This window comes from Capsicum annuum, chromosome 10 (assembly GCF_002878395.1).
Source record: "Capsicum annuum cultivar UCD-10X-F1 chromosome 10, UCD10Xv1.1, whole genome shotgun sequence".
In the NCBI taxonomy this organism is placed as follows: domain Eukaryota; kingdom Viridiplantae; phylum Streptophyta; class Magnoliopsida; order Solanales; family Solanaceae; genus Capsicum; species Capsicum annuum.
The window spans coordinates 85,328,393-85,352,634 of record NC_061120.1 but is presented as its reverse complement, the minus strand read 5'-3'; the positions used below and the strand labels follow the sequence as shown (position 1 = coordinate 85,352,634).

Genomic DNA, 24,242 nt, shown 5'->3' with positions numbered 1-24,242 from the left:
GTTCCGGATATATATATGTGTGTGTATATTTATGTATGTGTATATATATGTGTGTGTGTGTATAAAAATATATATACACACACATATATATACATATATATATATATATGTAATAATGCACAGACTCAAGCCGTGGCTAAAAGAGTGTAAGTCCAAAAATCAATTGCCTAGGGGTTACCCTCGAGAATAAATCATCAAAAGTGTTGAAAGGGTCGGCGTCTCTCTTGATCGAAGTAAATTGTAGTAGTAAAATTGTGGACCGGAATCTATCTCGGTCAAATTTTAAAAAAAATATTTTTAGTCACAAAGGCTCATACAAATTCATTATGGTAGTATGATTCTCATTATGAAATAATTTTTTTTGAAGGTGAAAAATGGGAATAAATCCCTTTTTAGGGGAGTAGTAGTAAAACTCCATTTTTAGTTGGAATCGTACCATTTATTGTTTATTGAGCATGAATTGTACCAAAATCTATGAATGCCTCCACCAGTATCCAAACAATACAATTATAAGCATTTAAATGTCTATAAACTACGACCATGTTCTTTAAAAGGGTAAATAACTTTTTGAATCCAACTAATATCATAATCACAGCCATGGGCCCAATAATAAATAACCAGCATAACCACAACACCATCCGAGGAACTATCACTATCGACCGCGTAAGGTAGTAAACCTTATAATAAAAGATTATTAGGCTCAACGATGCCTAACATGATAGAAACCTAGGGTATTAGAATCCTAAAAGTATAAAAAGTATTTCACCTTAAGGGTCGATTCACCTTTCTCTCTCGAACTCATAAATTAGTCTAAGTCATGTTATTCTGCCCTTAATAACATCCTAATATCCCTATCTAACATGCAACATATATATATTACACTATCTCATGAAGAAGAGTTAACAAAAGCCTACCTACCTAGATGTCGAACTACCATTCTTGAATCACCCATAAATCCTCCGCCTTCGCTCTGCGATCATGAAAAGTCATCACACTACCAAAAATAGTAATCTACATATCATTAGGAATAAAATGAGACCCATATTGCTATATTCAAGACGGGCCTAAAAATTGACCCTGAAAATGGGTTTAAAAATAAAAAGGGCAAAACAATAATTTTATTTTAGAAATATATTCCCCATACTTATAGAAGTCTACAACTAACAATGTGTAAGAAAATGAGGGTCAAATCAAAGAAAAATCATTTCCAACTTTACCAGCAAAAATCCTCGAAACCCATTTTGAAATCATGAATTAAAAGTTATTTTTGAAGATGAAATTTATGGGAAAATTATAATTATAAGATTAGAAAACTTATCCATGGATGAAATCTCTAAAACACCATTAAAATCGCCCAAATTCGAGCTCCCAAGCCCCCAAAATGGTTAAAATGGAGTTTTGATTCACAACTTGGATAAAAATCATGAAAAATAAGATTGAAGTTCTTGGGAAATGGATAAAATCGAGTTCTAAATTCATGGAAAATGATTATATGAGAATAATACATCAAAAATCATCAAAATCGGAGCTTTTTAGCTCCCAAAATGTCAAAAATACGAAGAGGGTTCGATTTTCTTCTCAACCATCAGTGTTGGTTGCGAAAGCGACAAAAAGTGTAGGCGACCTATTCAAACAGTCAAATGGTCGCAAACACCGCCAAAAGTTCTCTTTCATGACTACACCAACACCAGTTATGTCAAAAACTTATTTTGACCCCCAAAACTCATTCGGAACCTTTTGAACATGATCCAATAGTGCAAATTTGACATGATCCAAAATTCAAGGGTCATGATGACACTTGTCATGGAGTACCTTGAAAATGAAGCCTATCACCCAACTGATACACAAAAAGGGAAAGAAAGAAATATCCCTAAGGTAAGGCTTCTTGAATGAAGTCGAACCATATAAGTATAATAAATGCGGAAAGAATATAATCAACAATACAGTCATAACTCCCAAAACCTGATGTCAACAACATAAGAACATGTCTAGTTCAACTCGAATCCAAATGAAATACATAAGAAAAATCCAATAGATACAACTATCTCTGAAAACTAGTAAAGGCATAGTCTAATGATATTGAAAGATAGTAGAAGATATTCGGATGCCTGAAAAGCATCCACTACCTTGAAAGCTCCAACAATCGCTCAAGTCAAGCAACATGGGACGCGCCTGAACCTAAATCTACACTTGAAGGGTATAGGTGGAGTGAGTACGGTCCACTTGTACTCAATAGGTATCATAGATCGATCGAGCAAAGTAGAAAATAAGGCTTACAAAATACATACTAATGACAAGTCACCTGCAATCAGAAAATATACCACAACGATAGCCCACACTGCTTGTACTAACAGTTCTAATATATCACATATATTATAACAAACACCATAAAATACCATAACTATACAATATACCTCATACAAATAGGACAAGGAAGGACAATATACATACAAGATCATTGAGTACAAGTATAATGAGATAGAACAATTAGATAAGTAATAAGTCAAAGTAGGAGTACAATCACATCACAGACACAATAAAGTAAACACAATAAGAATGATTATGGTGATGATGATGATGATGATGCACGAGGTTGTTGCACAACCTTTGAAACCATCGCACAGTCTTTGTATATTACTACGAACCAAAATCTTTCCGACGTAGTACCCATGGGGGGTTTGTCAATTCGTATACAATCTATATATCATATCTCCTCCCTAGTACATTCCTTAAGGAGCATTTTATAAGATGGTGCAATATCTTCTCCCCAGCACATTCCTCGCAGAGGGTTTTAAAAAGATTTTGCTAGTGTTTCTCAGGTGTTTCCACGGTGGTACCAATGTTTCATGAATGAGCATTATATGAGAATGTAATGATCACAACCCAGTACAATGAATATTTCCACAACCAACCACATGATGTATTTCCACAACTAACCACAATGATATATTTTCAAAATCATGTGAGCTAATATCCACTCATTATTTCCAACCATCCATGAATTTTCACATGTTTAATATGTCAATAAAGTATAAATATATCACAATACATCAGGTATGCCTATAGTGGTACCAATGTTTCATGAATGAGTATGATATGAGGATATAATGTAAACAAACCAGCATAATGAATATTTCCACAACCAACCAGATGATGTATTTCCACAACCAACCATAATGATATATTTCCACAACACATGAGCCATAAACACTCATTATTTCCAACCATTCATGAATTTCCACATGTTTCATATGCCAATAAAGTATGAATACATCACAATATTCTTCATCAAAATCCTCCCGAGTGATGAGGTGATTTTCTAAGTCCACCATATTCTTCTTCTTCAGATCCTCCGGAGTCAAGGCATGATTTTCTACTTCCGACATATTCTTCTTCTTCTTTAGATCCCCCAGAGTCATGATGTGATTTTCCACATCCACCATAGTCTTCTTCTTCAGTTCTTCCAGAGTCATGACATGATTTTCTACGTCCATCATATTTTTCTTCATCAGATCCTCCAAAGTCATGACATAATTTTCTACGTTATGAGAACCCGACTGCAAGTGGGAAAATGTCATTTTTAGTTAATTTTGATTTTAACTTATATGCAAAGTTGATTTCTATATTGTCGCTCAAGTAGTAGTTATTAGCTCATAAACTCATTATTGTTCCTCATTCCAACTTTTTCCTACAAAAGTTAGAGTCTTAGATTAAGTTGAATGACCATGTGAAAAAATTAAAGTCCTAGTGTGTATTGATAGTGTAAATTAACTATGTGCTATAACTGTATTTTAGCCTGTCATAATGTTTTAGTTCAATTATTAATAAATTCAAGTCAATTGACCGTTTAACAAAAAAAAAACCGATTATAACGTATTACGAATTTTATTTTGTAGACAACAAATCTCAGCAATTAAACACAATTTTATATGGTTGTCTTTAGGTGGACCACTAAAGTATTCTGTACCAATTTATGTGATAGTGTTCAAAGTTGAAATTTTAAAAAATTATTGGACTGCAATTATGTAATTTAAATATTTTAAATTACTAATTATTGTAACTTGTAGTATATGTAGTTTTCAAATATGAAAGTTTTATTTTAAGAAATTTTTCTATTTACAATTATACATAAAAAATTTAAAATTCGGAATCCCTAAAAGTGAACATGTCACATAAGTTGCTATAGAGGGAGTAATTTTTTCTTCCATACTCCTTGTATAGATCTTAGATTACTTTTGAGTTTGACATATACTCCATCGGTTATAATTTGTTAGTTTCACTTTTTTTTAGTTCTTTTTTTTAGAATTTTTTTTTTAATTTGACAACACTTTAATGTCAACATCTCAAATTACGTATTTAAAATCATAAGATTAAAAACTTTTTTGACATATGAATTATTTCTTAATTTAAGACAATTTAAAAAGATTCATTTCTTTCTTAAAATTTGTGTCTAATTAACGTAAGATAGACAAATTAAAAAGATGAAGTAATAAACTCACCACAGATATGAAGGTGAGGCCAAGTTTTATCTCTCCACAATATTCTGCATCCTTGACAACATTGTAAGATCGTGATACCTCTCCTTCGCGCAACACTTTATGTAAGGGAATTCTGTTTCGTTTATACACACATAAAAATTACCATCAACATTAATGGGAAAAAAAATTAATAGACCGTTAGGGAAACGAATGAGCAAGAGATATATTATTAACGTTGCTTCTTCAACAAAATCATCAGAATTGAAAGTATCTTTGTCCATAATCTTGAGGGTGATCTCTTCAACATCACCACTGATGGTGAAAACAAAGGTCTCATTCCACTCAGGGTCAGATCCTTCATTTGCAGCAAGCAACTTAATATTGAGATATTTACTCAGATAAAACTTTTATATTGTGTATATTTCTTTTCTTTAATGTCATAATCATAAAAATGAGATTACCAACCAACCATGCATACATACAAATATACATACATACATACATACATATATATATTTATATATATACTAGTTCTGTAAGGCCCATGCTAAGCCCCGGCCCAAGCTCAGATCAATTGTTATTTTAGGTAGTAACAGAATTTAAAATAATATAAAATAAATATAATTCGCAAAGATCATAAAAATTTAAAAATATCAGCATTTTTATGAATTTATGAGCATATAATTTTTTTGGTTGCAGCTAGAAATATATTTTTTTGGAAAATTTGATACCTTTTTTCTTTTTCCTCTAATATTCTCAGTTTGAGTTCTTCTATACAACCAGGAAGATAAAGGGGAAAGTCATCTAAAGGGCCAATTGTTTTCCTCAACTCTTCTTGTCAGTGGTGGAAAATACATAATTTTATTTATAATTTTACGAGGCAAGAATTTATGCTAGTTAACTATTGTTCTTTAAGTTTAATTTTATATTAAATTAATAGAAAAAATAAACTCATCAAAATGAACATCGAGAACCAATTAATTTTTTTATATACAATTTGTGCTAAACAATATTATTTCTCAATTAACCAAAAAAGTGATTTTAAAAATAGTTTGATTTTTATTCATATTACTACCGTAATTTTAACATTATCAATAATTTTAATAGTATGTTAAATATGTCTGATATTTTCAATAGCAATGAATGAAATTGTCCACACAAAAATTCTATTCATATCATAACAAATAATTATAAAATACATGAAAATCATACTTAATTTGACAAAATAAAATATAAACCCATATAATCACTAATATTGACCCCTCTCTTTTACCTCTTCTTCATGTTCAAGGTATTTGTATAAACTTATTTCATGGAAAAAATAAAATTAGTATATATAAATACTAAGAAAGAAGAAAAAAGGTGATCGATTGTTCGTGCAATAGAAGAAAGTTCTCCACAATCATAATATGTTTTTCCGTTTTAAACCACGTTAAATAAAAGCTCATATAAAATATTAATTTTTTTAAGAATATTTTAATATTTTAAAGTAATTAAATAATAAATTTTGATTAAAAAATAACAAAAATTAGTCAAAATTAAAGCTTTTGGGTCTTGTTGTCGGAGAACTATTATCAAAATCTTGTATAAATAATATCATTGAAAGATGATTCATATAACATGAAGTAAAAGTAAAAAATTAATTATTAAATATTTGGCGTTTATATTTTATAATTGACATGATTAAATAATATGTAAATATGAGAATCAAAACATTATAACGAAAACTCTAAGAGTGATTTACCGATTAATTAAACAATAGGGGAATTTGAATATTTCACTTGATTGAGAATTTGAATTTATACTTTATTGGTAAATATTTTAATTTTCTACTTTGCAATCCCTTTCTTAATTCTCCTTCCTCTACTCCTAATTATTTTTTTACAAAAAAAAAATAGTTAAACAATAGAAATTATAAGAAAAAACTTAATATTAGTTTCTCATTTCATGACACATGCACCAAGTGCAAATGTCCATATGGCAAAAAAGAAGATAAAATTACTTCATCTTTATCATCAAATGAGTCACAACTTTAGAGGATTAGAAATTAATTAAAGTTACTGTAATAGCCTTGTGAGGACTAACAAATATTGGTATTCTCTCTTATATATAACTAGTTTCATGAGGCCCGGGCTTACTCAAAGTATAAAAGTAATAATTTATATCATATATTTCAATATATCTAATGATTTGCTTAACAAGTCTTGTTGATAAGTTTTCATAATTATTAGAGTTTTTAATCACATAATATGATAATTTAAAAAAAAATATTATTTATAAGGAGGAACATATTAACAGAGAATTAGAATATATCAAACAAAAACCTCAAGTAATTCAATATTTTATATAATAACATAATTTAAAATAGAGTAAAGCATCTAGTACCACCTTGAACTATGGTCAAAGTTACTACGATACACTGCAACTTCACAGGGGTCATATTACCCCCTGAACTTATTTTAATGTATTCTTGTCACCCCTTTTAGCTGACGTGACATCTTTAATATGGGCCCTATTTTTATGTAATAAAGGTGTCATATCAGCACAAAAGGGTGACAAAAATATGCTAAAATTGAGTTCGGGGGATGGAGAAGGAGATAATAGCACCCATGTGGAGTTGGAGTGTGTTGTAGCAAATCTGACCATAGTTCGAGGGGGTACTGAATGCTTATCTCTTTAAATATTTTATAATTACATTTCGATGAAGATCATAAATAGAAAAAATATATTGATATTTTTATAAAATTTGCAAGTATTTGTTTTCTTAGTTATAGAAAAAAAAAATTATTTTGATATTTATTGAGTTTAAATTTTTCTCATAATTTTAGTGGCAATAATTTTTGCTAATTACATTTTTTTCATCTTATCGAATCATCTCAGAAAAAAATCAATGCTTTCAAGTTATATTATAGTTATAATAATTATAACCTCAATTAAGAGTCTTTATATAAATTAATTTAATAAGAATATAAAAGGATATTGAATGATAATTAAATTACATTATTAGCTTGTTCCATTCAGTCTATTTACTTATTATGTCTATTTTTTACATGTCCCTTACAAGAGCAACCTAATCATTTTATTTTAATTATTGCTCATACTTTTTCATGTTCATTATGAGAAACAATAAATATAAGATATTATTTATTATACTATGATATCAACAAGAACTATGAAGTTGTAGTTGAAATCATTGAAAACTTTAATTTTGTAAGAAAAATTAGCTTGAATATTGTTGATTTAAAATGAAAGGAGTTTTAATTAAATAGTAATCTAACATATGGTAAGAAGAAATAAATTATAAAAATTCAAGTGGAATGATCTTAACAAAAAGAGTAAGGGCGTAAATAAATGTAATTAAAAACACCATTAATTATCATGTGTAGTAATTTTATTTCACCAAAAAATTAAAATATCAAAAAAGTCTTTACGAAGGCTACCAAAATCTCAAGATCCTCTATGTTTTAGTGGTAAAAAAGGTATTGTCTTCAAAAGTTGTTCAAATTTTATCGTTTTATTTTTCAAAAGATAATTTAACTTATTCTAGAGCTTAATTGTGTTATATTAATTCAATAAAATTAGAAATTAGATGTTCAAAACAATATGGAAAAACAGATACCATAAATTGTAATTAACATAATAATATTTTTTTATGAAAAACATTGATTAATGTTCATATAATTTGATCTCCAAAAGTGAAATGTGAAAAATATTTTAAGATGAAGAAAAAAATAATTTAATAAAACCAAAAAGAAATTCAACAAATTACAGGAAAATCTTATGAGGAGAATTATGAAAAAATAATGCCACATGTAAAACTTTCATACCATAAATTTTAATGTGCAGACTACCAAAATTTTTTTCTCTTATATATATATATATATACTAGTAGCATTTGACCCATGCTAAGTCCGGGCCTAAAATTAATATTAAATTTTATATTTGTAAACTTTTTTTTATCTTATTGCTATTCTTATTTTTAATTTTTAGAACATATCTCAATATTTCTAATGTTAATCAAATTTTTTTTGTTTGTGAATTGAAAGAATATTCTTTTTTCCACAGAGTTTATTTTTTATTTTCGTTTTAGTTTCAAACACATGCATGCACCAACACTATTTTTCTTTTTATTTTAGTGGTAGTTTTGGAGATTAAAGTTTTTAATGATCCAAATCAAGTTTTATATTATGTTGAATTAAATTTATCATTCTTTTCTCAATTCTTTTTCATTAAATTTTTTCTAATTAAACTTATATTAATTAACTCATTTATTACCAAAAATATCTACATTCAAATTAATATAATAAATATTTAATACCGCAAATTGTTGTAGGATAACATCAATAAAGTTAACTTATAAATAATGAGAGAATTTAATTTAAATAATTAAAATACTTGATTCAACAAAATACTTTTGTAGATGTTCCTTCATATAACAATAGATGTTTTATTCTGCTAGTCCATTTTAACAAATTAAGCGAGTATTATAGTACTTCTTTTATCCATATTATTCTTAGTATTAAATAACTATATAAGTAATCGTAATTAAATTTATGATTTTAAAGCATCATTGATAAAATTAGTTCACTAAAATACATTTTTAATCAATGAAAAAAAATTACTTCAACTATTCCTAAATAAGTTCTCCTTTTGGTTTGGACACACCTTTTAATAAACTTTTCACATCTAAAAAATTAAAAATTACTTTACCAACTCACTCTTAATTAAATTTTGTCTCTTTTCAAATTTATATTGATTATTAAATTTAAACTCAGAGGTATATTAAAAAGATTATGATCAAACTACTCTTAAAAATTTAAATGTATATTTATTTAGGAACAAAATCACAACCGAAAAAATACCTATAAAGAAATGGACTAAGTAAGAATTGTAATCGGATATGAATGTAAATGGTGGAGGAGCAAGAAAATATAACAAAAAACATATAAAATATCAATAGGATACACCAATTAAAAATGTCCACTTAGAAATGAATTAAAAAGAAAAACAATGCAAAATGAGAATAGGCCACCTATAGCAATTTGTACCAACACAAAAAATTTAATATTATTATATTTATTGTGAAGACTACCAGATTTGGTCATCCTCACTTATATATAATAGTAATTAATATATATATATATATATATATATAAACACATATATATATATATATATATATATATAAATATATATATAATATAACATAAATTGCAATTAACATAATAAAATTTTTTTCTTAAAAATATTGATTAATATTTATATAATTTGATCTTCAAAAGTGAAATGTGAAAAATATTTTAAGATGAAGAAAAAAATAATTTAATAAAACCAAAAAGAAATTCAACAAATTACAAAGGTTCATGTGGAAAATCATAAGTGGAGAACTATGAAGAAAATAATGTCACATGTAAAGCTTTCACACCATAAATTTTAATGTGAGGACTACCAAAATTTTGTTATCTCTTATATATAAATAACTAGTTTTATGAGGCCCGTGCTAAGCCCGGGCCCAAACTCAAGTTACCAAAATATTAATTTTAATTTAAAATATAATCTATTATATACTTTTTATTTTATCATTAATATAATCTAATGATATGTCAAACATGTCTTGTTAATAAGTTTTTCTAATTATTAAAGTTTTTAATTATGTAGTTAGATAGTTTTTTAGGAAAAAAAAATAATTATGAGGAAGAAAGTACTATCAAATAATTAGAATATATCAAAGGATCACGGGTAATTCAATATTTTGCAAAAAACATGAATTGCAATATTTAAATAATTATGATTTGACAAAGATCATAAATAAATAAATATTTATATTTTTATGATTTTGTGTGTATCTGATCGTTTACTTATATATAGAATGAATTTCTTTTGATATTTATTGAGTTATAATTTTGTTTTTTATTTTATGTAGCAAGATTTTTTGCACAATTCATTTTTTTTTTCATCTTATAAAATCATCTGATACAACAAAATAATTTAATGACTTCAAGTTTATATTATATATTGTAACCTTAATTTAGAGGTTTTACACAAATTAACTTCTTAATAATCTCTAAGGATACTAAATAATAATTAAACTACATTAATGGATTACTCCATTTCGTCCATTTACTTGTCGTGTTTATATTCTACATGATCCCTAAGAGAATATTTTATCCATTTTATTTTAATTATTGTTTTATCTTTTTTCATGTTTGCTAAGAAAAATAATATATACAAGGTATTATTTATTAAGTTTTCCTATTTAATAATTTTTTTTTGAGAATTGTACAGTAATCTATAATATATAAAAAGTGCGAAGGCCCTTAAAAAATGATTTGAACTTTTTGTCCTTCATTAAAAGACGCTCCTTTAGACTAAACTATTTTTTCACTATTTTCTTTAATTTATTATTTAATTATTTTTATTATATTAACTAAACTCCTAAAATATATGGGACTCCTAAAATATATTGAAGGAGAATCAATTAATATTTTTCTCTGTACTGATCAATTAGAAAAATACTCCTAAAATAGAACTCTATTAAGGAAATACTTCTATAAATATTGAGATGCACGTTAAACTAGAGAAAAAACTAATTTACTTATTGGAAAAATATGATTGATGCTCATCTAACTTGCTTCGGTTACATGTCTAGATTGATGAATGCTTAATTTTCTAACTTCTTCACTATTTTTGTCAACATAATAGAATTCAACGTGTATGTATATATATATCTTCTTTATTTTCATTCAAGTCACTCTTTAGTGTCAAAATTTTTGCTCAGGCGAGAATTATTTTCATAAAAAATGAAGTTTTGTGATTACTATTGTATTATTTTGTCATAGTTTACAGGTCGTAGATGAATTTACAGGTGGTAGAGGAATGTCAGTCGGCTTTGAGAAATTTTTTAGGTAAAAGTTAGGTTTGATTGTATTATTTTTATATCTCCATTTTAAAAAAAATTTCATGTAAAGATAAAGTTTAGTTGTATTATTTTGATATCTCTATTGTCGTATTATTTTATTATAGTTTACAGGTGGTGGATGAGTGTCAGATGACTTTGAGGAATTTTTTGTGTAAAGGTTAGTTTTAATTATATTATTTTGATGTCTCTATCATCGTATTGTTTTGTTGCAGTTTACAGGTGGTAGATGAATGTCGATCAACTTTGAGATTTTTTTGTAAATGTTAGGTTTAATTAAATAAATTCTTCAAAAGTTGTTGTATTTAATTTTTGTATTCATCTTTATTATTTAAATAAATATCCTATTTAGTGTAACGTCTGAACTCAATAAAGTGAGGTATACGTGCGAGGTGCGTACACCTAAACTAGTAAGAACTACAAGAGTGTAGTTGAAAATCAATGCCAACTTTAATTTTGTATTAAAATTTATTTGGAATGATTTTTTGAGCTAAATTGATTGTTAAATAAAGATAAATGGAGTTTTAACTAAAAGGTAATTTAATTAGTGACAAAAAGGGACCAATAACAAAAGTCCAGGTGGCAATGATTTTAACAAAAATAATAAAGGCAAAAATGGAAATATATTAGAAATAGACACCATTAATTGTCATGTGTGGTAATCTTACTTAAGAAAAAAAGTGAAGTACCTAAAATATCATTGTGAGGACTACCAAAATTGATATTCTCTCTTATATATAGTCGTAATAACTAGTTATATTAGGCCCGTGCTAAGTCCGGGCCCAAACTCATGATAATAATATTTTAATAAAAATATAATATGTATCATATCTTCTTAAAGCACAGTTATAGAATTTAATGACATATTAAACATGTATTGTTGATAAGTTCTCATAACTACTAAATTTTTTTTAGTTATTTAATTAGATAATTTTTTAGCAAAAAAAGATTTATGAAAAAGGAAGTTTGGTAGGAGGATGAGCAAATACAAATAACTTCTTAGTTTGTAAGTGACATGATTTAAATTATATAAATAGTTACAATTCGATGAAAATCATAAAGTGAAAAATATGGACATTTTTATGATTTGTGAGCATATAAGTTTTTATTTATTGATAAAAAAACTGATCATTTTGACAGCTATTAAGGTTTAGTTTCGCTCATAATATTTTACGGGACAAAAATTTAAGCTAGTTAAATTTGACGATTTAAATCTAGTATTATCCAAAATTAAGAAAAAATCATTGAATGAACCTCAAGAATCAATTTAGTTTTTTATATATAGTTTATGAATAAAACAGTAATTATCAATTAAATAACAAGTTGATCTAATTTAATTTAGCTTTAAAGTTTAATCAAAGTGACTATTAAAAAGTGTCACATAAATTGAAATAAAGAAGAAGAATAAGTTAGTTCTAATAATGCTTCAGTTGAAAATGTAACGTATATAGCTTCAAAATTGGCATAATTTTACAAAAGTGCATAATGACAAATATGTAAAAGTAATTTAATACTTCTTTCGATTCATATTATATGGTGTTTTTAGCTTTAATATAGTTCCTGCGAAATCAATTATCCTTATAAAATAAAAAAAAATCTTTATTAAATTATACTCATTTAAGTAGTATCAATTTAATATTATTTCTTGATTGTGTAAACTTTTATTTATTTATATAATATTAATTTGAGTTTTCTTATTAATATATTTTAAATTATCTAAAAATTTATTTTTAATTAAATGTGAAACCCAAAGTATCATATTATAATATGAATAGGGGAAGAAAATAATATTCACAATAAGCTTTTTTTTGTTTTTGGTTTCCCATCCAGTGTCTGGTGCCTGCATTGGAGCCCCGATTAATTCGAATTGCATGTTGTAGGGCCCATTAAGGTGGCATCGCTTCCAACATATTCTCAATAAGCTACGGATGAATCCTAAAATGCCATATAATATGAATAGTACCATGAATAGGGAGAAGTAATCATTCACAAAAAGTTAGTGAGCCATAAGGAAAAAAAAACAACAAAACTTAAGAGTATGTCCACGTGTATTTTATCAACCAATTGAATTATTTATAAGTATTCCTAAACTGACACTGTGAGAACGACCAAAAAGGCCATCCTCACTTATATATAGTACTAGTTTCTTGAGAAACTCAAAGTAAAAAAATAATAATTTATATTGTATCTTTTTTTACTTTATAATCAGTATATCTAATGATCTGCTAAGTAGGTCTTCTTGATAAGTTTTCATAATTATTAGAGTGTTTAATCATATAATTGGATAATTTTAAATAAAAAAACATTATTCATGATGAAGAAGATATTACTAGAGAATTAGAATATCTCAAAAAGTTATAAGCAATTTGATATTTTATATAATGACATAATTTTAAATATCTAATAATTACTCTTCGGGAAAGATCATAAATAGAAAAAAATATTGATATTTTTATAAAATTTGCAAGTATTTATTTTATTAGTTATAGCTAAAAATAGATTTATTTTTATATTTATTGAGTTTTAATTTTCCTCATAATTTTAGTGGCAATAACTTTTGATAATTACATTTTTTTCATCTTATAAAATCATCTGTAAAAAAATTCAATGCTTTCAAGTTTATATTATAATTATATTAATTATAACCTCAAATTAAAGCCTTTATATGAATTAATTTAATAAGAATATATAAGAATATTAAATGATATAATTAAACTACATTAACAGCTTTCTCCATTTGGTCTATTTATTTATTATATTTATCTTTTACACGTTCTTACAAGAGTAACCTATTCGTCCCATTTTAATTATTATTTTATACCTTTTCATGTCTACTACGAGAAACAATAAATACAAGATATTATTTATTATACTATAATATCATAAAGAACTATGAGGATGTAGTTGACATCATTGTAAACTTTAATTTTGTAGAAAAAGTTAGCTTGAATATTGTTGATTTAAAATGAAAGGAGTTTTATAGTAATCTAACATGTGGCAAGAAAAAATCAATTATAAAAACCCAAGTCGAATGGTCTTAACAAAAAGAACAAGGGCGAAAATGAAAATATGTAATTAAGAAACACCATTAATTATCATGTGTAGTAATTTTATTTCACCCAAAATTGAAATATCAAAAAAGCCCTTGCGAAAGCTACCAAAACCTCAAGATCCTCTATGCTTTAGTGGTAAAAGAGATTGTCTTCAAAAGTTGTTTAAATTTTATCATTTTATTTTTCAAAAGACAATTTGACTTACTTTAGAGCTAAACTGTGTTATGTTAATTCAATAAAATTAGATATTCAAAATTATATGAAAAATAAATACCATAAATTGTAATGATTATATCAATATAATATTTTTTTTCTTAAAACATTGATTAAAGTTCATATAATTTGATCTTCAATAGTGAGATGTGACAAATATTTTAAGATGAAGAAAATATATTAATAAAACCCAAAAAAATTCAATCAATTATAAAGGTTCATATGGCAAATCTTAAAAGGATAATTATGAAAAAATAATGCCACATGTAAGATTTTCATATCATAAATTTAATGTGAGGACGACTACCAAAACTTTTATTCTCTCTTATATATGGTATAAACTAGTATGCCTGTGCCCGTGTGATGCACGGACGAAAATACTATATAACAACATTTGTTTTTACAAAAAGTGGTGTTATCTTTTAATAAAACTATAGTGTCAAGACCAGTGTGTACTATCTACTAATAAGTGCCATAGTCTTCTGTTGCTGGCTTATAATATATTTATAAAGGAAATATGTATGCTTGTCACGCTATGTTATGGAGCATCATGAAGTAATGGGTAATGAAGCACAAAAATATTACATTTAAGGTGACATACATACATATATTAAAATATATTTGCAATAACTATAGGTGCGACATCCAGTCAAATTGCTTCAAACCATTGTTCTAGTAGTAATTACAATACAACCCAAAAAGATTACAGTCCTTGCATTTTCAGGTACCATACGATCATATTCTAAATGTACAGCGGTAGGATGGGAGAGCTAAGAATCCATCCATGGTTTTGCATTTCAAAAAACAGTTATGACATGCCTAATGTGAAAAGGTAAATATTAGTAGTCTGAGGAAAATGAATACCAAATCGCAATAAATTTTAGGCCGAAAGCTATACTGTAATACATGATTAAATTTTAGGCCGAGAATAACAATAATTTCTAAGAACAATTATGGATGAACAAGCCTATTTTCAATATATGTGATATAGTAATAATTTTTTGGGTAATATGATAGTATAGTCACTTGTTACCATAGCAACATGCATGGGCAAAATCTTTAGGTTGTAGATATTAGGATACAGAGAAAAAGGAAGAAAAATACCAACTTTATCCACCTCTGGATAAACATAAGAGTTCCATTGTATATTTCTACTATCAACCCCTGATGTTCTACATTACTAATTTATCTTCGACAAGTCACTTACGTACACACTTGCTCTCAGTTTCCAAATGGAAAAATGAAATTTATTACCAAGATAAACCTTCTAATCAGAGGATTAAAAAATATTTTGGAATATTCTACCTGTCTTTAGTTTTACTGTATCGAATCAAAATCAGAAAAACAAATTGAATACTTCCTTAAAAGTCCTTGTGAAGGAAAAACCAAAACCAAGCAAACTAAAACATTTTGTTGAACTCCATATCAAATTACAGATATTACCAGTGGATATCTAATGCTTTTTTCACCATGGCATTCATATCACCCACAGATGAACACTGGCACGATGATGCTAAATTTCTCTAGATGTAGCAGATTTTATGAAAGAATTAGTTCCTAAGAAAATTAGTCACTACATTGCTACAATAGATATCTTAATTTGAACTCCAACATAACAATCATGATTTCAAAAGTAATGTGGTGAAACTTAACTGGAAGTAGTACTTTTCATTCCCGATAAATCTGTAGCAGTGTGATGGCTTCTAAAGCTGCTGAACATGCTTCATATTGAGTCAAAACATAGCGATTCGGAGCCCAAAAATAAATTCCATCCTTTTCTAGTACGCAAAAGTTACCAAAAAAGAGGACCATAGTTCCTACGAGCATACTAAACTGAAGTTAAGTTCATAATCAGATATAAAGAATTATATTCTAGTCCACATTATCTTCAGTAGTTTTTTTATTTACATGGTTAAAAATACTTTTTATGAATATATAGTGGACGTTGAACTCCCTTTTGGGTAGTTCGTATGTTTACTTCTAAACCCCCTCAATAGAAACTCTTACTTCGATAATACAAGAACAAATGTGGTAGCAACAAGTTATGTTTCTTCAACGATGAACAAGCACAAATATGGTAGCAAAGCATTCCATGACATGTCAAATACATCTTTTTTATGAATCAGATTATAATGTCATCTTTTAGGTTTGTTAATTATTGTTAGCAAACTTCTCATTATTAGTGATAGTTTTAGCGTTCTTTTATATTTAGACTCAATTGTTGCTTACACAATCTTCTAAACCTAAGTACACATTTTACTTTATTTTTTTTCAAATGAAATCTGGTTCCAATAACATTATGGAGGGGCTAATCTGAAAGCTATTTTTCTGTCTTTCTCATCTCACTATGAAACTCCATGTCGATATTTTATCCTAAGCTATTTTCAACCCCAAAACTCCTATATTCTTTTATGTCTCACCGTCTACTTCTATTCTAATTGATGCAGGCCTCCGAAGCAGCAATTTTAACTGCTTTAGTTAAGAAGTTGTGAGAAGAAACTGGAGATGGAATGATGGATTACAAGAAATCCCTGTCTGAAACTAGAGGGGATCTTGAGAAGGCATAGGAATACCTCTGAAAGAAGGGTCTTTCAACTACTGATAAAAAAGTCTAGACGACTTATTGCTGAGGGGAGGACTGGTTCGTATATTCATGACTCTTGTATTGCTATGCTAATTGAAGATAATTGTGAAACCGTCTTTGGTGGGAGAGGCAAAACATTTCAGGAGTTGGTTGATGATTTGGAAAAGTAAGTTGCAGTTTGCTCACAGGTGCAGTATGTATTTATTGACTATTAACAACAAAAAAGAGTTGGAAATTCAGAAAAAAATATCTTCTCTTGGGAATTTTTCTTCCTAATTCTACTTCTTCCTCTCTAGATTCAGTAGATCATAGAAAGGAAAAGAAAATCGACAATACAAAATAAAGGTTCTCAACTGGATGCGGTGACCTTTACAGGAGTCCTCACGGCATGTAGTCATGCTGGTTTAGTCTAAAAAGGGTTGAAGTATTCTAAAGAAATGAAAGGATAATTTGATTCAATTTCGGAGAAACGCAAAAACTCAAGTCAGTAATAGAATGGAATATAACAGCTAACAACAACCTAGAATGCTGGTTTAAATCAAAATGATCCAGCGCCAAGTCCCAGTAATCAGGTCATCTCTAAGATACTTGAAATGGGAATGAGAATGCAGCTTTCAATATGATCTATAGTTTGAACTGATTAGCTCATTCATTTAGGAAAGTAGTAATTTGATAAATTGGTAATTAGTCAAGAATTTGATTGTGTGTGTTGAGAGATAAGAGAAGTCAGAGTGAGAAGAACATGAGAGAGGGTTAAGGAAATACTAATTTTTCACATGCTCTCACACCAGAATTTTGATGTATGATTGTATTCATAGTTGTTTCACACTTAATAATTTATATTCACATTCAGTGTTTATGTAAAGTCAATATATACATGTCCTGCATTTTGAAGTTTCTAGCAAAATAAATACAATTTTTTACTAAAAATTTAAGTTCGCTAACCTCTTAGTTTTTTTTTGCTGGCGTGAGCGGTTCAAGTGCTAGTGTAGAACTTGAAGATCCAAATTCTACTATTGTTGGTTCCATTTACTTTCTCGTGGCAAGTGGCTTGACCTTCTTAGTAATTCTCTGGTCAATAGTCAGCGGCAGCACCTACTCTTTTTCTGTGAATGATACAATTGTTAGGCTTGTATGTGTAACATTAGCACTTACCCAGGATGACTTCTTCAGATAAGTGTTGAATAATTTGTTGGATAATATTTGATGGATATGGTCAAGACGAAAGAACTGCAGCTATAAATGGGAGTCAGTTGTAAGAGATAAAACATGTGTCAGGGATAAGGTAGATTCAAGAAAATTGAAGGTAGACATAAATAAATCCTGACCTTGACACATGTTGTGTTGAATATATCCTCTGCTGTCATAGAGAGAATGTTTTCACCAAGTACACCAGAAATCAATACTGTGGTCAAGCCAACTGTATTGGTAAGATCAATTTGGAACGTACCTTTATAACCATGGTGAGTTACTACTTGAAATGCTTGAGTATATGTTGTGCTTTGGAGAAGTACAATTTATGTATATGTCAACAATGTAATACCGAGGCACTAATGTCATCTTCCGCACACACTTTGGACAATCAAATGACTTCCTGTCTTTTGTGCATTTTTTGTACTACAACCTGGGCACTCGAACACACAGAACTTTTAGAAGTTATCTGATATTGACATTGCCACCTCAACATTGAAAATTCCAACCTATCAAGGAGAACAAAAGTCTGTATATCTTTAGTCTTGTCCTTGAGTATACTAATCAGGTGCAGATAACTTTGTAACTTATAGAAGTTTGTGAGGTTATTTCTGCAATAGAGGTTAGTTTGTCAGAGTCAAAAGTAACAATGAGAGGGGCGGATGATACAGAAAAACTGCTTGATGCACGACTTGAAAGTGCAATCAATGTCCGACCTGAAAGGATGCTTTTGTTTGATTTGATCCTATCAGCAGACCGAATAAGTTAGAGTTTGTACTCCCTAAGGGTAGGTTAGAGGTTGAGAAGAAATGTGAGAATTTCATACCAGCCAAGAAGTTCTAATGCCTGTGGATAAGAAGGATTAATGCGTATTATTGTGTTGAATTTGATTTGCAGTGATAGTCCTACATATGCAAAACGATCGCATAATGTTGTGGTTTATATACGTCTTTTTTTGAAATACTTTAATGTGGTTATACCTTGACAATAAAAAATTCCTATGTTTCTTCCGAGGATAATCAGGTATTCTTCTTTTTCTATTTTAGCTTGCAGTTCAGGCCCTTCAATTTTGCTGAAGTCACCCCATAAGGTGAGGAGAAACTGAGTATTCCTGAAAGTAGCAAAAGTAATTACCATTGTTTTGGAATCTATTATAAAAGCGCAAGTACTATAAAGTTGAATCTTTACTATCTCAAGTAAAAGGTATACTTACTGATCGTCAGCTATAGTGATCTCTTGACAATTATTTTGAGTACGACCTACATATTTCTCATGGCAACAATGGATAACAACTCCTAGAATATCTACTAGTAAGAAATAGGAAGATATATTTACCATCTATCTGTGCAGGCATATAAATTTCAGTCATACAACATTTGGCAAAAGTAATATACCAATTTCCGCAGAGGAAGTGGGTGTCAGCTAAGCAATATTGTCTAAAGGCGTGAGATTCAGCTTAGTTGGTGGTGGCAAGTATTTCTCAATCTCATTATTAGGGTTGATATGTTCAACTATTATTTCCTTATCAAGTATCCAATAATATGTTTGTATTGGCCGAGCATATGATTTTGGCAATTCCTTTACCCGTGCAGCCGAGATTAGGTAGGTGTTGAGGAGAACCAACTTGTCTGTTTCAACTGTTTCAACCGTAATTTCACTATATCACCCCTAATTATTTATTATAAGTCATGTAGGTATTAAAAAATTAATAATATTTAATAAAGAATAAAATTGACATAAAATGATAAATTAGTATTGATGTTTTAAATTAACATGAAATCATATATGAGACTCATTTAAATTTTTTTCACAAATATTTTTTATAGTAATTTTACTATATCACTTCTAATTAGGTATTATAAGTCATTTAGGACATATCCGCTTCGCTGCTTTAATCATAATTAAGGTGAATTTCGAAATCATTCCAGTTCCACTTAAATTGGAATAGAATAAAAAGTATTATAAGTCATAATAATTAAAAATTTTAATTATTTTAAGAATATATAATTGACTATTAATGCCACAAAAAAATTGACAAGGAGGGTAACATATATTATTTGAAAATTACAACAAAATATTATAAATTACAATAGCTAACAATTTAAAATATCTAAAAACATAATAAAAATATGATTGATTATCTAAATTATATTTATGTCACATAAATTCAGGATAGTTTTGGCATTTTATAGTTTACATGTTTTAATATTTTAATTTAGTAATTTGTTGATCCAAATGATATTTTTGAATTTAACATGTTTTGAAAAATTAGTACTTTGGTTATTTTAATTTATTTATTTTATTTTGGTAAAATATTATATATTTAAAAATTATGCAAAAACATAATAATTATAAGTCATTACTATTAACATCTTATAATAATTTAAAAACATATAGTAAAAAATATGATTGATTTTTGAAATTCTAATAGTGTCACATAAGTTTCGATAAAGCAAACAACATAAATTATTTCAATTTACATCAAAAGATACTATAAATCACAACGATTAACAACTTAAAATATTTAAAAATATATTAGTAAAAAATTGATTGACTCTCTATATTCTAAAATTGAGACAAAGCGAGTAACATAAATTTTTTGATAATTATGTAAAAGGTGGCACGGGGTAAAGTATCTAGTATATATATATATATATATATTTGTGTGTGTGTGTTTAGTTGATGTAATTACAAATACTTGATGCAACACCACTTTCCTTCTCATGAGTCCGACAGATGATGACAACATAAGGATTCATACTAGCTGTTGAAATTCGAAGATCCAATTAATCAATTCCAATAAACTAAGAGATGAATGATTAGTAAACTTAAAAATGAAGAACGAGCGGACATGCCTAATAACTAGTATTGCATAATTAAAGGGAAAAAGGTAAGATTATTTATGTTGCAGATAAAGGACATGATAAATAAAGTATAGCTGAAGTTGCTAGTCTATATTAGTTGGTGAAATTTATTACTCTCCTAGTTTTAATTTATGTGAAATATTGTGAACTTTAAGAATTATTGAAAGATTTTATAATATTTTAAAACTGTTCATAAAGTATATAAATTTTTAACTAGAAAAATACACATTTGTGTGCTTGTTGGGAAATGAGTGGAATCATGAGTAAAATGTTGAAAGTGTTATTAAAACATATTTCAAATAAATAAAGATTGACTAAAGAGAAAAATATGTCACATAAATGGGGACAAACAGAGTATATACATTGGACGTACACGTGCACACATGCATATGTATATATATATACACACACACTCACACATATATATATTTTATACACACACACATACAAACACACACACACACATATATATATAAACACATAAATACATATACAAGGACGGATCTATGTATATTTTTGGGGTGCTCTGGCACCCATTAAACTCGACGTGGAATAGGTATAATTATATAGAAAATATACAAAAATCGGTATAAAACATATAAACACACCCACTAAAACAAAAAGTTGGTTGGGTGCACTGGCAGAGACGTCTCGGGTTCAAACCTTGTTGAGGTGGTTCTTTATTTTTTTAGCTTTTTAATTTTTTAAGCACCCACAATACTTAAATCCTGGGTCCTTCACTGTACATATATATACATATATACATATACATATACATATACATATACATATACATATGTATATACATATGCATACATACAGATACATACATAAATACTCCTATATATGTTGAATAAGTTCAGAAATTATCATAGAGTTGAGGTGTGGCTATGTCATTGTCGTTAATAATATCTCAACTGGTATAGATGTATCTCTTTGGATTCAACATACATTTTTAATATAAAATTATAAGCCAGAATATAACAAAGATTTTAGAAGGATAAAACCCCACAAAAGATAAATGAGAAAAATGAAGAATGTTGTTTCTCTGTTTCCACTCTATCTCCATCATTAATGCTTTAGAAAAAAACATTATGTATATTGAGGGAAATTGTGTGAAATGTGAATGTTGATCAACAATTTCAATTATATTTGTTTGTCAAATTAATATTAGAAAAGTCATAATTTGTAGTATTTTTTTTTTGTATAATTTTTAAAAATTTATTTTTTAATTATAAAATTTTAAGTTTATCTAATTAATTTAAGTTTGAATCCAATTAATAATAAGAATAAATATAACACATGAACGAAATAGATTGGTCCCAAAACTTCTGTATGTTAAAAATAGCAAACGCCATTTCGAATACAAACTCATAATATTGATCTTTTGAAATTTCAAGAGAGCGTTTCAAATACTTGAAAGAAATAAAGAAAAATAAATTATACTATTTTTTGCATGTAATATCTTCTAAATCCTAAAAATAAAAGCAATATGCATACTTTTATTTTTTCTATTACCATTTTTAGTATCAGATTAAAATCAAATATCCTGAACATTATTAAAAACTTAAAATCTATTAATTTTTTAATTAAAATTATACAAAATTAGAGAAACATTCTATTTTGTATTCCCCCCCCCCCCCCCCCCCCCCCAGCTTATTAATGCAACATAAAAAATTTATCCAACTTACAGTGTAGGAGAATATATCTATAATGTATAATCTATAATATATTAAAACTATGAAGGACCTTAAGATATTGTTTGAACATTTTGCCCTTCATTAAAAGTCTTTGCTTTAGACAAAATCGTCTTTTCACTATTTTTTCCTAATATTTAAGAGTTAAAAATTAATTAAATATATTTATGATAAAACCTTTCCTTATTAGAAGTCATCATAGATAACTAATATTTTTTTCATTAGTTTAAAAATTATAAATCAACTAGATTTGATTTTAAGAAGATTTAGAAAATCCAGCGATAAATATAAAATCGTTATAATAAGAAAAAATTTAAGAAGTACCGAGTTTTTTTAAGTACGCAAAATCGTTATAATAAGAAAAAATTTAAGAAGTACCGAATATTTAAACGTTTTAAGTACGCAATAAGGATATAATTATAGAATGTAATTAATAATTTTGTAAAGATTTGACTTTAAAAATACGAAAAAATTTCAACTATAGAAAAAAAAATAATCACATCAATTTATTATTTTTTTTAATTATAAGCAAATGTATAATTTTTTAATTTAATTAACTGTATGATTTACTATACATATAAAATACTTAGAGTATGTAGAATTTTTATATATTTATTAATTGTTTTTGTGTAAATCAATTTTAGTTGTTCCATAAGTTTAGGGAATAGGAAAAAGTTAGTGCATTTATTAATATAATTTGGAGGAGATTTATTTAAGAAAATATGATAAAATTAAAACAAAGTTATGTAAGTCTTTTCACAATTATAATCAAATTTGGATTAAAAAATTATGGACATTTAGCTCTCCCCGAACGATAAATAGAATCAGAAATTGGAGTTTGTGAAGATCATACTGAGCCATTTTTGTTCTTCGAGGCCTTTGGCATTTTCAAGAAAAACTTCAAGCGTCCCACTTGGCATCTTTTTTGGATCGAATTACTTTTGAGAGAAACACAACAAGATAGTTGTAAGTAGGGTTGTCAAAATGAACCCAAATTAAGTTGATCCATTTAATTCGTTCAAACTTTAATGGGTTTGATTTAAGATAATTTGCTATTGGGTAAATCTCAACTCATTAAGTCCCAACCCATTGTCAAATTACGTTCAAATGAGTTCAATCAATCTCTATTTCAACCCGCTTAATAGAAAAATCATTTTCTGAATGAAGGTAAGAAAAGTGACAATTTGTCATCCACTCTCAAAATCACTCACCTCACCTCATCTCCACCTTATCCCAACCCCACCCC

At 27.6% G+C, this 24,242-nt stretch overlaps 1 pseudogene; it reads right to left on the bottom strand.

Moving 5' to 3' along the window:
• Positions 1-3,288: 3,288 nt before the first annotated feature.
• LOC124887750 lies at positions 3,289-23,916 on the bottom strand (annotated as a pseudogene).
• Between the last annotated feature and the right edge of the window lie 326 nt (positions 23,917-24,242).